Source organism: Mustela putorius, unplaced genomic scaffold, assembly GCF_011764305.1.
Source record: "Mustela putorius furo isolate JIRA1106 unplaced genomic scaffold, ASM1176430v1.1 tig00000698_pilon_pilon_pilon, whole genome shotgun sequence".
In the NCBI taxonomy this organism is placed as follows: domain Eukaryota; kingdom Metazoa; phylum Chordata; class Mammalia; order Carnivora; family Mustelidae; genus Mustela; species Mustela putorius.
In genome coordinates, this window is record NW_025421449.1 from 3,787,503 (window position 1) to 3,800,106 (window position 12,604).

General features: G+C 36.0%; 1 protein-coding gene across 4 annotated transcripts in view; it reads right to left on the bottom strand.

Moving 5' to 3' along the window:
* The window catches only part of MICU1 (mitochondrial calcium uptake 1), a 245,090-nt gene that overhangs the window by 165,691 nt on the left and 66,795 nt on the right, over positions 1-12,604 (bottom strand). The gene's annotated exons all lie outside the window — the stretch shown is intronic.

Sequence of the window (12,604 nt, forward strand, 5' to 3'; positions counted from 1 at the left end):
TGGTGCAAAGATTTCTCTCATACCTGAATTCTAGATATTGAGGTGGCAAAAATAAATAATATCTTATAAATAACTGGTGGGAAATGTGTCAAAGCAATATGATCTAAATATCTAATAGTTCAATGTCTAAAAGTCATTTGCTAATATTATGAAAAAATGTTTTTAATTTGCCATATTAGTTGTACTAACACCATAACTGCCAGTCCTGGCTAATTGGTCATTTTGAGGTCACTGACAACAGCAATTGTGGTGGTCTTAATCCCACTACCAGATGTACATTCAGTAACAATGAAAGGACTGCTAATTTGTAACTATACATGACAGGAAATCTTTCAGTGCTAATTTGCATTAAAATCTGAGTGCTGACTTCAGAGATTTTATCAAAATATTTGGTATGTGGCAAATACACTAAGGAGCTTTTCAACCCTTTAGCAGCTTTAAAACTCAGCTACGAGTCTTAACTCAAAGGCATTTTTTATTATATTACAACTACCTGCTGGATAATACTGGCTACAGAAGAAAAAACTTTATTTAGGACATCTGTATTCTTGTTCTTTTGAACAACAGCAATAAAAACATTCAGTTTGCTATGTTTAGGATATAAGCTATAGCTACTGCAAAAGATGTTTTTCTGAAATAAAAAGTTAAGTCAATCCTATACAAGATAAAGATAGAAAGACAACATGTTAAAAGTCAGTAATTTTCAGACTCCTCAGATTCCTGGGTTGTTAAAAGTCCCTAAATTATGTTGCTGAATATTTAAAACAACAGGCCAAAGAATATAATAGACTTTTTGCATTCCCCAATATTAAAGTTTAATATAGACACACTATGCAGTACATATTTTACTTTTTTTCACTTAACAATGTATATTGGAGACTGCACCATATTAAATTATATAAAGCTGCCTCCTTTTAAGTGGTTATATTCTTTTTTTTTTTTAATGATTTTATTTATTTATTTGACAGAGAGCTAACTGTAGCCAGACCCTGGAAAAGGCAGCAGGCAGAAAGATTTCGTAAATAAATTAGTGTCTGGCACACTTTCTCTCTAGATGTGATTAATAAAAGCTAATTTGTACCCCAACAGCTGTCCTTTATGTTAGGAACTCCCTCTCTTTTTCACCTAGTGAATTACGGGCCATCCATAATAACAATCTATCATAAGATGACTTCTTGAAGTTCGATGAAATTCCAGGCCCAATGATACCAGTCTCGTTAAATAAAAAGCCAATTTTGGGGGCAGCAAAATTAAGGAAACTCCCTAATTAGAGGAACAAAAAGAAAAGAGAATGAAAAAGAATGAAGATAGCTTAAGGGACTTACAGCATCAAATGGACCCAAATGTGCATCACTGGGGTCCCAGAAGGAGAAAGAATGAGGGAGAACACTTATTCAAAGAATTGATGACTGAAAACATTCCTAATCTGGGGAAAGAAACAGACATGCAGATGCAGGAAGCTCCAAGAGTTCTAAACAAAATGAATTCAAAGCAGCACATATTGAGACACTTCAGAGTTTTCCAGGAAAACAAAAAGCTGAAGGAATTCATCAACTCTAGATCAATCTTACAAGAAATTTTAAAGGTAATTCCTGAGCCTGAAGAGCCAGGCTGACTCAGTCAGTACGGCATGTGGCTCTTGATCTTGGGGTCCTAAGTTTGAATCACATATTGGATGTAGAGATTACTTAAATAAATGAACTTACTTAAAAAAAAAAAAAAAAGAAGAAGAAGAAGAAGAAGAAGAAGAAGAAGATAATTCCTGAACCTAAAACCGAAAGACACCAGTATCAGGAAAACAAAAATGTAAAACTCACTGGTAAAGGTAAATGTATAGTTAACTTCAGAATGCTCTAATTTTGGGGGACACCTGTGTGGCTCAGTCAGTTAAGTGTCTGCTTTCAGCACAGGTCATGATGCCAGGATTCTGGGATCGAGTCCAGCATTGGGCTCCTTGAGCCTGCTTCTCCCCCAGCCTACCGCTCCACTTATTAGTGCCCTCTCTCTCTGACAAATAAATAAATAAATGTTAAAGGAAAAAAAGAATGTTTTAATTTTGTGATGGTGGTGGATAAATCACTTCTAACTCTAGCATGAAGATTTTTAAAAAGTATTAAAAGAATTACAATGATCTGTAACTGGATAAACAATGTAAAAATATACAAACTGTGATATTAAAAACATAAAACACTGGGGGCAAACAGATGTAGAGCTTTTGTATACATTAGAAGTTGAACTGTGAGTAGCCTAAAATACACTGTTTAACAGTGTTATGTAAGCCCCATGGTAATTACAAAGCAGAAACCTATACCAAATACACAAAAGGTGAAAAGAAAAAAAAAACAACCTAAGCACACTGTTATAGAAAATGATCAAATCACAAAGGAAAAGAACAAGAGAGAAAGAAAGGATAACACTCAGAAAACAGAATGGCAATAGTAAACCCATATCTGTCAGTAACAACTTTAAGTGTAATGTAATCAAAGAAACAAAATGGCAAAAAATCCCCCTCAAAATACAAAAAAACCCCACAAAAAACCAAAAACAACTTTATTGTTCACTTCAGATTTTGGGACACACACAAACTGAAGCAAAGTTGATGGGAAAAGATACTCTATGAAAATGGGAGCCAAAGAAAGCAGGAATAGTTATACTACCAAACAAAATACAGTTTAAGCCAAAAACCATAACGAGACAAAGAAGAGAATAATATAATGATACAAGACCAATTCATTTCTAACTAGTTATGCACCTAAATATATAAAGCAAATGTGAACAGAACTGAAGGGGAAAATACACAGCAATACAATAAGAGTAGGGGATTTGAACATCCCACTATGAACAATGGACAGACCACCCAGACAGAAAATAAATGAGGAAACACTGGACTTAAAGAAAATGAATTTTAAAAGACATTTACAGAATATTCCATTCAATTGCAGCAGGATACATATTATTCTCAAGCACACATGGAACATTCTCCAGGAGAGATCACATTAGGCCACAAGTCATAATAAATTTAAGAAGACTAAAATCATATTGAGCATATTTTCTGACCATAATGCTAAGCAACTCACAATTACAAGAAGAATACTGGGAAATTTAAAAATGCATGGGGAGGGACGCTTGGGTGGCTCAGTTGGTCAAGCAGCTGCCTTCGGCTCGGGTCATGATCCCAGCATCCTGGGATCGAGTCCCACATTGGGCTCCGTGCTCAGCAGGGAGCCTGCTTCTCCCTCTGCCTCTGCCTGCCATTCTGTCTGCCTGTGCTCGCTCTCCCCTCCCCTCTGATAAATAAATAAAATCTTTTAAAAAAAAAATGCATGGGGATTAAACAACATGCTCCTGTAAAACCAATGGGTCAACAAAGAAAAATTTTAAAACATCTTGAAACAAACAAAAATGGAAACACAACATACCAAACCTTACAGAATATAGCAAAAAACATTTCTAAGAGAGAAATGCATAGCAATAAACATCTATATTTTAAAAAATAAAAATCTCGGGGCACCTGAGTGGCTCAGTCGGTTAAGGGTCTGCCTTCAGCTCAGGTGATGATCCTGGAGTCCCGGGATCGAGCCCCGCATCAGGCTGCCTGCTTGGCAGGGAGTCGCTTCACCTTCTGCCCACTGCTCCCCCTGCTTGTGCTCTCTCTCGCTCTCACTCTCTTTCTGTCTCAAATATATAAATAAAAATCTTAAAAAAAATTAAGATCTCAAATACTTCAAGGAACTAGAAAAAGAACAAACTAAGCCCCCAGCAAAAGGCAGGAGATAACAAAGATGAGAGTTTAAGAAAAGGAAACAGGGAATAAAAAGACAATAGAAAAGATTGGTGATAATAAGAGCTAGTTCTTTAAAAGATAAAACAGATGTTTAACTGACTCATCAACAAAGAAAGAAAAGGGATATTAATCCCATATACAACATATGGTTTGCAAATACTTTTTTGTAGGTTGTCTTTTCATTTTGTTGAGGGGTGCCTTTGCCATGCAGAAGCTTCTCAGTTTGAAATGGTTCCATTTGTTGATTTTTTCTTGCTGTGTTTTTGGTGTCATGACCAAAAAATTTATTGCAAGACGAAAGGTAAGGAGCTCTTCCTCTACATTCCCTTCTTTGAGTTTCCTTCTAAGGAAACGTCTACAAGTTTTATTGTTTTAGGTCTTATGTTAAAGTATTTAATACTTTTGAGTTAAATCTGGCAAATGATTTAAATAAGGGTTCAATTTCATTTTCTGTATGTGGCTATGAAGTTTTCCAATACCATTTATTGAAGAGACTATCCTTTGCCCCTACAGTATTCCTGGCTCCCTTGTCAAATGCTGACTGACTGTACCAGTGGGGGGTTTATTTCTGGGATCTCGATTTTGTGCCACTGGTCTATATGTTCTATTTTAATGACAGAATACACTGTTTTAATATAACTATGTAATTTTATATCAGGAAGTGGAATTCTTCGAGCTTAGCTCTTCTTTCTCCGGTTCTTTTGTAGTTCTATACAAATTTTAGCACTTCTTTTTCTGTGAAAAATTTTCATGTGAAAAATGTGAATGGAATTTTTATACGTATTGCAAGGAAAGTACAGATAGCTTTGGGTAGCATAAACATTTAAATGATATTTATTGTTCTGATCCATGAACACAGGATATTTTTTCATTTGTGTGTCTTCTTATGTATCTTTCATCAAAGACAAAGTTTTCATTGTACAGATCTTTCATAACCTTCGTTAAATTTATTCCTACATATTTTCTTGTTCTTGTGCTATTCTGAATGGAATAATTATCTTTATTTCCTTTTCAGGTAATTCATTGCTGATGTATAGAAACATGTATGATCAATTCTGTATATTCAGTTTATTTCCTGCAGCTCTGCTGAATTTGTTCATCAGTTCCAATAACTTTTTGATTGAGTCTTTAGGATTATCATTATATAAGATCATATGATTTCCAGATAATAATAATTTTCCTTCTTTCTTTCCTTTTTGGATGCTTTATATTTCTTTGTCTTTCCTAATTGCTCTACGTGAAACTCCCAGTACTATTGAGTGAAAGACTGTTTAGAGTGGGCACCCCTGTGGGTCCTCTTCCTCATTACAAAGGAAAAGATTTCAACCTTTCAGTGTTCAATATGTTAGCTGTGGGTTTGTCATATACTGCCTTTCTTAAGTTGAAGTTAAGTTCCTTCTCAACCCAATTTGTTGAGGGCTTTTATCACAAAAAGCTGTTGTATTTTGTCAAATTTAAAGAGCTCCTACAATTAAAAAAAAATCTGATTTAAAAATAGGCACAAGATCTGAAAAGGTGTTTTTCGAAAGAAGACATAGAGATGACTTACAGGTACAGGAAAAGTGCTCAACATCACTAATCGGGAAAATGCAAATCAAAACCAGAATGAGGGGGACACCTGGGTGGCTCGGTGGGTTGGGCCTCTGCCTATGGCTCAGGTCATAGTCTCAGGTCCTGGGGTAAAGCCCAGCATCGGATTCTCTGCTCGGTGGGGAGCCTGCTTCCCCCACTCTCTCTGCCTACCTCTCTGCCTACTTGTGATCTTTCTCTGTCAAATTAATAAATAAAATCTTAAAAAATATTTTTTTAAAAACCAGAGTGAGGTATCACCTCACTCCTGTCAGACTAGCTAAAATCAACAACAGAAGAAACAAGTGCTGCCAAGAATATAGAGGAAAAGGAACATTTGTGCACTGCTTGTGGGAATGCAAACTTTTAGTGCAGTCACTATGGAACATGGTATGGAGGCTCCTCAAAATATTAAAAACAGAATTACCATATGATCCAGTAATTCCACTACTGAGTATTTACCCAAAGAATACAAAAACACTAATTTGAAGAGATAAACACCCTATTTATTGCAGCATTTTTTGTAAAAGCCAAAACATGGAAGCAACCCAAGTGTCCATCAATAGATGAATGGAAAAAGAAGTGTGTATACACACAAACACACACACGCGCGTGCAGGTGACAAAAATACTACTCAGCCATGAAAAAGTGACATTTTGTCATTTGCAACAATGTGGATGGATCTAGAGGGTAAAAGGCTAAATGAAAATAAGTCAGTTAGAGAAAGACAAACCCCATACGATTTCACTCATGTGGAATATACAAAATAAAACAAACAAGCAAAGGGGGGAAAAAAGACAAAAAAAAAAACAGGCTCTTAAGGCATCTGGGTAGCTCAGTCAGTTAAGTGCTGACTCTTGATCTCAGCTCAAACTCAGGTTTGTGAGTTTAAACCCCACATTGGGTTCCACATTGCATAAGGGTCTATTTACAAAGAACCAACCAAACAAACAAAAAAAACCCAGACTCTTAAATATAGAGAACTGATTGTTACCACAGAACAGGGGGGTGGGAGAGGGGTTAAAGAGGTGGTAGGATTATTAAGGAGTGCAAATGTCATGATGAGCACTGGATGATGTATGGAATTGCTGAATCACTATACTGCATACCCGAAATCAATATACCATTGTTACGTTAACTTACTGGAATTAAAATGAAAACTTTAAAAGTCAAAAAATAAAAAAAAAATTTTTAAAAAGGGAAACAAAAACCCTACAAAAACCAAGTCAATTAAATGGGCAGAATGACCTCAATAGGCATTTTTCCAAGGAACACATCCAAATGGTGAATAGATACATGAAAAGGTGTTCAACATCACTAATCATCAGGAAAATGCAAATCAAAACCACAGAGATACCACCTCACACCTGTTAGATGGTTATCATCAAAAAGAGAAAAGATGGGGCACCTGGGTGGCTCAGCTGGTTGGAAATCGGACTCTTGGTTTCAGCTCTGGTCATGATCTCAGGGTCATGAAACTGAGCTCTGCATCAGGTTCCATGTCCAGTAAGGAGTATGCCTGAAGATTTACTCCCTCTGCCCCTCCCCCAATGCAACTGTGCATTCACATGCTCTCACATGCGCGCTCTCTCTCTCTTTCAAAATAAATAAATAAATCTGGTAGGTTTTTCTTTTTTTTCTTTTAATGTTAAAAAAAAGAGAAAAGAGGGGCACCTGGGGGGCTGAGTTGGCTAAGTGTCTGCCTTCAGCTCTGGTTATGATCCTGGAATCCTGGGATTGAGTGCCATGTCAGGCTCCCTGACCGCTTCTCTTTCTGCTCCCCCCACCATGCTCTCTCCCATAGTCTCTCTCAAATACATACATAAAATCTTTAACAAAAAAGAGAAAAAGGAAAGATAACAAGTGTACATGAGCATATGGAGAAAAGGGAACTTTTTACACTGTTGGTGGGAATGTAAATTGGTTCAACTTCTATGGAAAGCAGTATGGAGGTTCCTCAAGATATTAAAAACAGAACTACCATCTCATCCAGAAATTTCACTTCTGCGTAATATGCAAGGAAAATCAAACTGGTATCTTTTTTTTTAAATAAACATATAATGTATTATTAGCCCCAGGGGTACAGGCCTATGAATTGCCAGGTTTACACACCTCACAGCACTCACCATAACACACATCCTTCCCAATGTCCATAACCCCACCACCCTCTCCACCCCCACCCGTCACCCTCAGTTTGTTTTGTGACATTAAGAGTCTCTTATGGTTTGTCCCCCCCCCCCCCCGATCCCATCTGGTTTCGTTTATTCTTTTCCTACCTCCCCAAACCCCTCACGTTGCATCTCCACTTCCTTATTTCAGGGAGATCATATGATAGTTGTCTTTCTCTGATTGACTTAGTTCGCTAATAAGCATAATACCCTCTAGTGCCATCCATGTTGTCACAAATGGCAAGATTTCATTTCTTTTGATGGCTGCATAGTATTCCACTGTATATATATATATATATATATATATATATATATATATATATATATACCACATCTTCTTGATCCATTCATCTGTTGATGGACATCTAGGTTCTTTCCATAGTTTGACTATTGTGGACATTGCTGCTATAAACATTCAGGTGCACGTGCCCCTTCGGATCACGACGTTTGTATCTTTAGGGTAAATACCCAGTAGTGCAATTGCTGGGTCATATGGTAGCTCTATTTTCAACTTTTTGAGGAATCTCCATGCTGTTTTCCAGAGTGGTTGCACAAGCTTGCATTCCCACCAACGGTGTAGGAGGGTTCCCCTTTCTCTAAATCCTCACCAGCATCTGTTATTTCCTGACTTGTTAATTTTCGCCATTCTGACTGGTGGGAGGTGGTATCTCATTGTGGTTTTGATTTGTAATTCCCTGATGCCGAGTGATATGGAGCACTTTTTCATGTGTCTGTTGGCCATCTGGATGTCTTCTTTGCAGAAATGTCTGTTCATGTCCTCTGCCCATTTCTTGATTGGATTTTTTGTTCTTTGGGTGTTGAGTTTGCTAAGCTCTTTATAGATTTTGAGATACTAGCCCTTTATCTGATATGTCATTTGCAAATATCTTCTCTCATTCTGTCCATTGTCTTTTGGTTTTGTTAACTGTTTCCTTTGCTGTGTAAAAGCTTTTGATCTTGATGAAGTCCCAATAGTTCATTTTTGCTCTTGCTTCCCTTGCCTTTGGCGATGTTCCTAGGAAGATGTTGCTGCGGCTGAGGTCGAAGAGGTTGCTGCCTGTGTTCTCCTCAAGGCTTTTGATGGATTCCTTTCTCACATTGAGGTCCTTCATCCATTTTGAGTCCATTTTCGTGTGTGGTATAAGGAAATGGTCCAGTGAAACCAGTATCTTGACGATATATCTGTACTCCCATGTTCAATATACCATGATTCACAAGAGCCAATATATGGAAATAACTAATATGTGTCACGGGATCTCTTGGGACTCTGAACTGCCAAAACAAATTTTGAAAAAGAAGAACAAAGTTTGAGGACTACTACATCCTGATTTTAAAATTTATTATAAAACTACAGGGTGCTTAAATGGCTCAGTCAGTTAAATAGCTGCCTTCAGCTAGGGTCATGATCCCAGGGTCCTGGGATCAAGTTCCGCATCAGGTTCCCTCCTTGGCAGGGAGTCTGTTTCTCCCTCTCCTTCTACTCATCCCTGCTGCTTGTGCTTGCTTCCTCGCTCTCTCTCTCTCTCTCTCTCTCAAACAAATAAATAAAATCTTGTAAAACTACAGTCACCAAAAGAATGTGGTACTGGCATAAAGACAGACATATAGACCATTGGAATAGAATACAGACCCAAAAATACACCCTCACATCCATGGTTAAATGATTTTTGACAAGGAAGCCACAACCATTTAATGGAAAAAAGGATAGCTTTTTCAACAAATGGTGCCAGGAAAATTCATATCCACATACAAAAGAATGAAGCTGCAGTAGATAAGATCTAACTCCATAATAAGAAATAAACTAAGGGGGTGCCTGGGTGGCTCAGTTGGTTAATAAGTGCCCAACTCATGATTTCGACTCAGACTGTGATATCATGGGTTGTGGGACTGAGGCCTGCAACAGGCTCCATGCTCAGCGTGGAATCTGTTTGTCCCTCTCCCTTCCACTCTACCAATCCTATCCCATCCCTGCTCTCATGCATTCTCTACCTCTCTAAAATAAATAAATAAATAAATATTTTAAAACAACTAACTTGAAATGGATCAAAGACCAAAATGAAAGACCTAAAACTATTTACTTATGGAAGAAAACATAGGTTGAAAGCAACACAACATTAGATTTGGTAATGATTTCTTAGATATGACACCAGAGGCATAAGCAACAAAGAAAAAAAAAAGTTCATACAATGAGATGAAATAATTGCAAATCATATATCATATATCCGATAAGTGGTTAACAGATTTTATAGAGAGACCTCCTAAAACTCAACAATTAAAAACAACAACAACAGAGTTAAGAAATGGGCAAAGGATATGAACATTCCTACAAAGAAGACATACAACTGACTACTAGGCACATGCAAAGTTGTTCAACGTCACTGACATTATGGAAATGCAAATGAAAACTGTACTGAGATAGCACCTTACATCTGTTAGGATGGCTAATCTAAGATAAGAACATAGCAAGTGTTGGCAAAGATACGGACAAGTAGGAAGCAAAATGGCTTAACACTGGTAGGAATGCAAAATGGCTTAACACTGTGGAAGACAGTATGGTGGTTCCATAAGAAAATTAAAAATAGGATTACCATACGATCTAGCAATTTCACTTCTGGGTAGATACCCAAAAGAAGAGAAAGCAAGGTCTCCAATAGATATTTGTTCACCTACGTCCACAGCATTTTTCAAAACAGCTAAAATGTGGAAACAACACAAATATCCATTAAGAGATTGAATGGATGACCAAAATGTAGTATATTCATACCCTGTAACATCCCCCAAAGTAAGAAAATTCCAACATATGCTAAAACATGATGAACCTTGAGGACATTACATGAAGTGCAACAAGCCAGTCACAAAAATACAAATACTCTATGATTCCATTTGTATGAGGTTCTTTTAGCATTCAAAATCATGGAGAAAAAGCAGAAAGGTGGTTTCGAGGGGCTAGAGAAGGGGGTAGTAAAGAGTTACTGATAAATGAGTATAGATTTTCAGTTTTATAACATGAAAACAGCTATGGAGATGGGTGGTAAGAAAATGCTGATACTCTGTGATAAAATGTACATTTAAAGATGGTTAACATAGTAAATGTGACATTTTAACTATTTTACCACCATAAAAAAAAAGGGGGGGTGGGAAGAAAAGAGGTCCCAGGGCAGTAGGGGAAGAACTACTGAGAAAAAATATAAAGAACAGTTATAAGATATGCAGTTTAGGTTGTGAGGATGTAAGGTAAGAGTTCCAAGAAAAAAGAAATGGCCATGAAACAATACTGAAGCAGTGTGTGAGAATTTTTCAGAATTCAGAACTTGATGTGTCAGAAGGGACAAGAAAATTGAAAATTAAAAATCAAAAATAAAATGAAAGAAGATAAAATCATATAAATATTAAATGAAAGAGAAGCACATATAACAACAGTATAACATAAACTGATTGACAGGGCTGTCCTAACTCTTTGGACCTGGGAATTTTTTTTTTTAATGAAAACTAAAACACACAAAACCACCAGGTCACACGTGATATTAATAAATCACAAATTAAAGCAAATGACTCACCTCTGAAAAAGAGGGAAAAAATGGGACTGGAGAAAGTATACAGCAATGTATTTTTTATATTCATTTTGTTTCTTTAAAAAATAAATGAAGCAAGTATAGTCAAATGTTAAAACTTGACAAAAATAAGTGTCAGATATGTACATTATCATTATAGTAGTCCCTATTTTTTTCCTCACTGAATATTTGAAATATTACATAAAAATCAAGACAATATAAAAGAACAAAACCAAAAAGCTTAAGAGAAAAGTGAGGATGTCAAAGAGAAGCTGTAGAGGCTGGAACAGTTTGGTGCAGCAGGAAAGAAGGTGAATGGTAAAAAAAAAAACTCAAAAATGTAATTTATTACTTTATTAAAGGTGGAAAAATCTTTAACATGTCTATGTAAACTATGTAATAAATGAAAAGACAAAGAGTAACTGAGGAAACTGGACAGAAGAAAAAATAAGTGTTGAAACGGGTTCTTGGGGAAACAGGATGACATGTGTAATGGTTATCCTTGAACATGGAAAACTAAGCTCTTCCGCTGAGACTATAGTGAAAAAAGAATTATTTCAGAAATAGATTAGAAAGGTTTTATAGCCATGGGAGTTACAAATTAAGTAAATTATATTGATCGAGCTTTCATTTTTATCTGCAAAGTATGATATATGGTCACTGCTAAGCAGAAAGCAGGAGAAGAAAACGGAAAGTTCAAAAATAAATCTTTATTTGGGTAATTTTAGCTCTATTTTGTAAAATGTAAAAACTATAAATTAAACTGCTGGCACAAGATAAATTGAAACTTTACTCAAATTCACTCAGGGCAAAAGATCAAATAAATATATCATTGTAGAAACACTGGGATAGTTGACATATATCACTTTGTGTAAGTTATAACATATCATTTTTGTTCAAATTCACCTCAATCAGAAACAGATTAGAGAAATGAAAAAACATATTTAATAATTTCATCTAAACAAACAATCCAAATTTCTCAAAGGAACTCTTCTTGCAAATATACACCCCCACACACACACAAACACGCATGCAACACAGAAATAACTCAAATTATTGTGCTACACTTATTAGCTACATTTTATCAAAGGAAGCAATTCCCTGAATTTCAACATTAACATGCAGATGTCTAAGAAATTCATCCTTTTGACTTTTCATTACTCATGTCTGATGAATTCAAATGCTCAGTATCATAGGAATACTATACTGGAATTGAAATTTTTCTGAGGTAGAGCTCTGTAACAGCAAGTTGTATTAAAGATATTAAAAGCTGAAGTCATTCAACGTTTATACTATCATCAAAATTAGTTGAATTTTTGGAAATATTTGTGTATTTCCAAAGAGAGGTTATTCTGCCTTTACAAATTTGGCATCATAAATCAATTGTACCAAAGACTTAACATTTCCAAGAACATTTAGCATCAGAAAGATCTGGAAAGCAAGAATCAACTAAAATAGCAGCATTAAAAGAGTGAAGAAAATATATGCAAATCCTGATTATCAATTCTAGATCTTTTCACTAGCCCCATCAA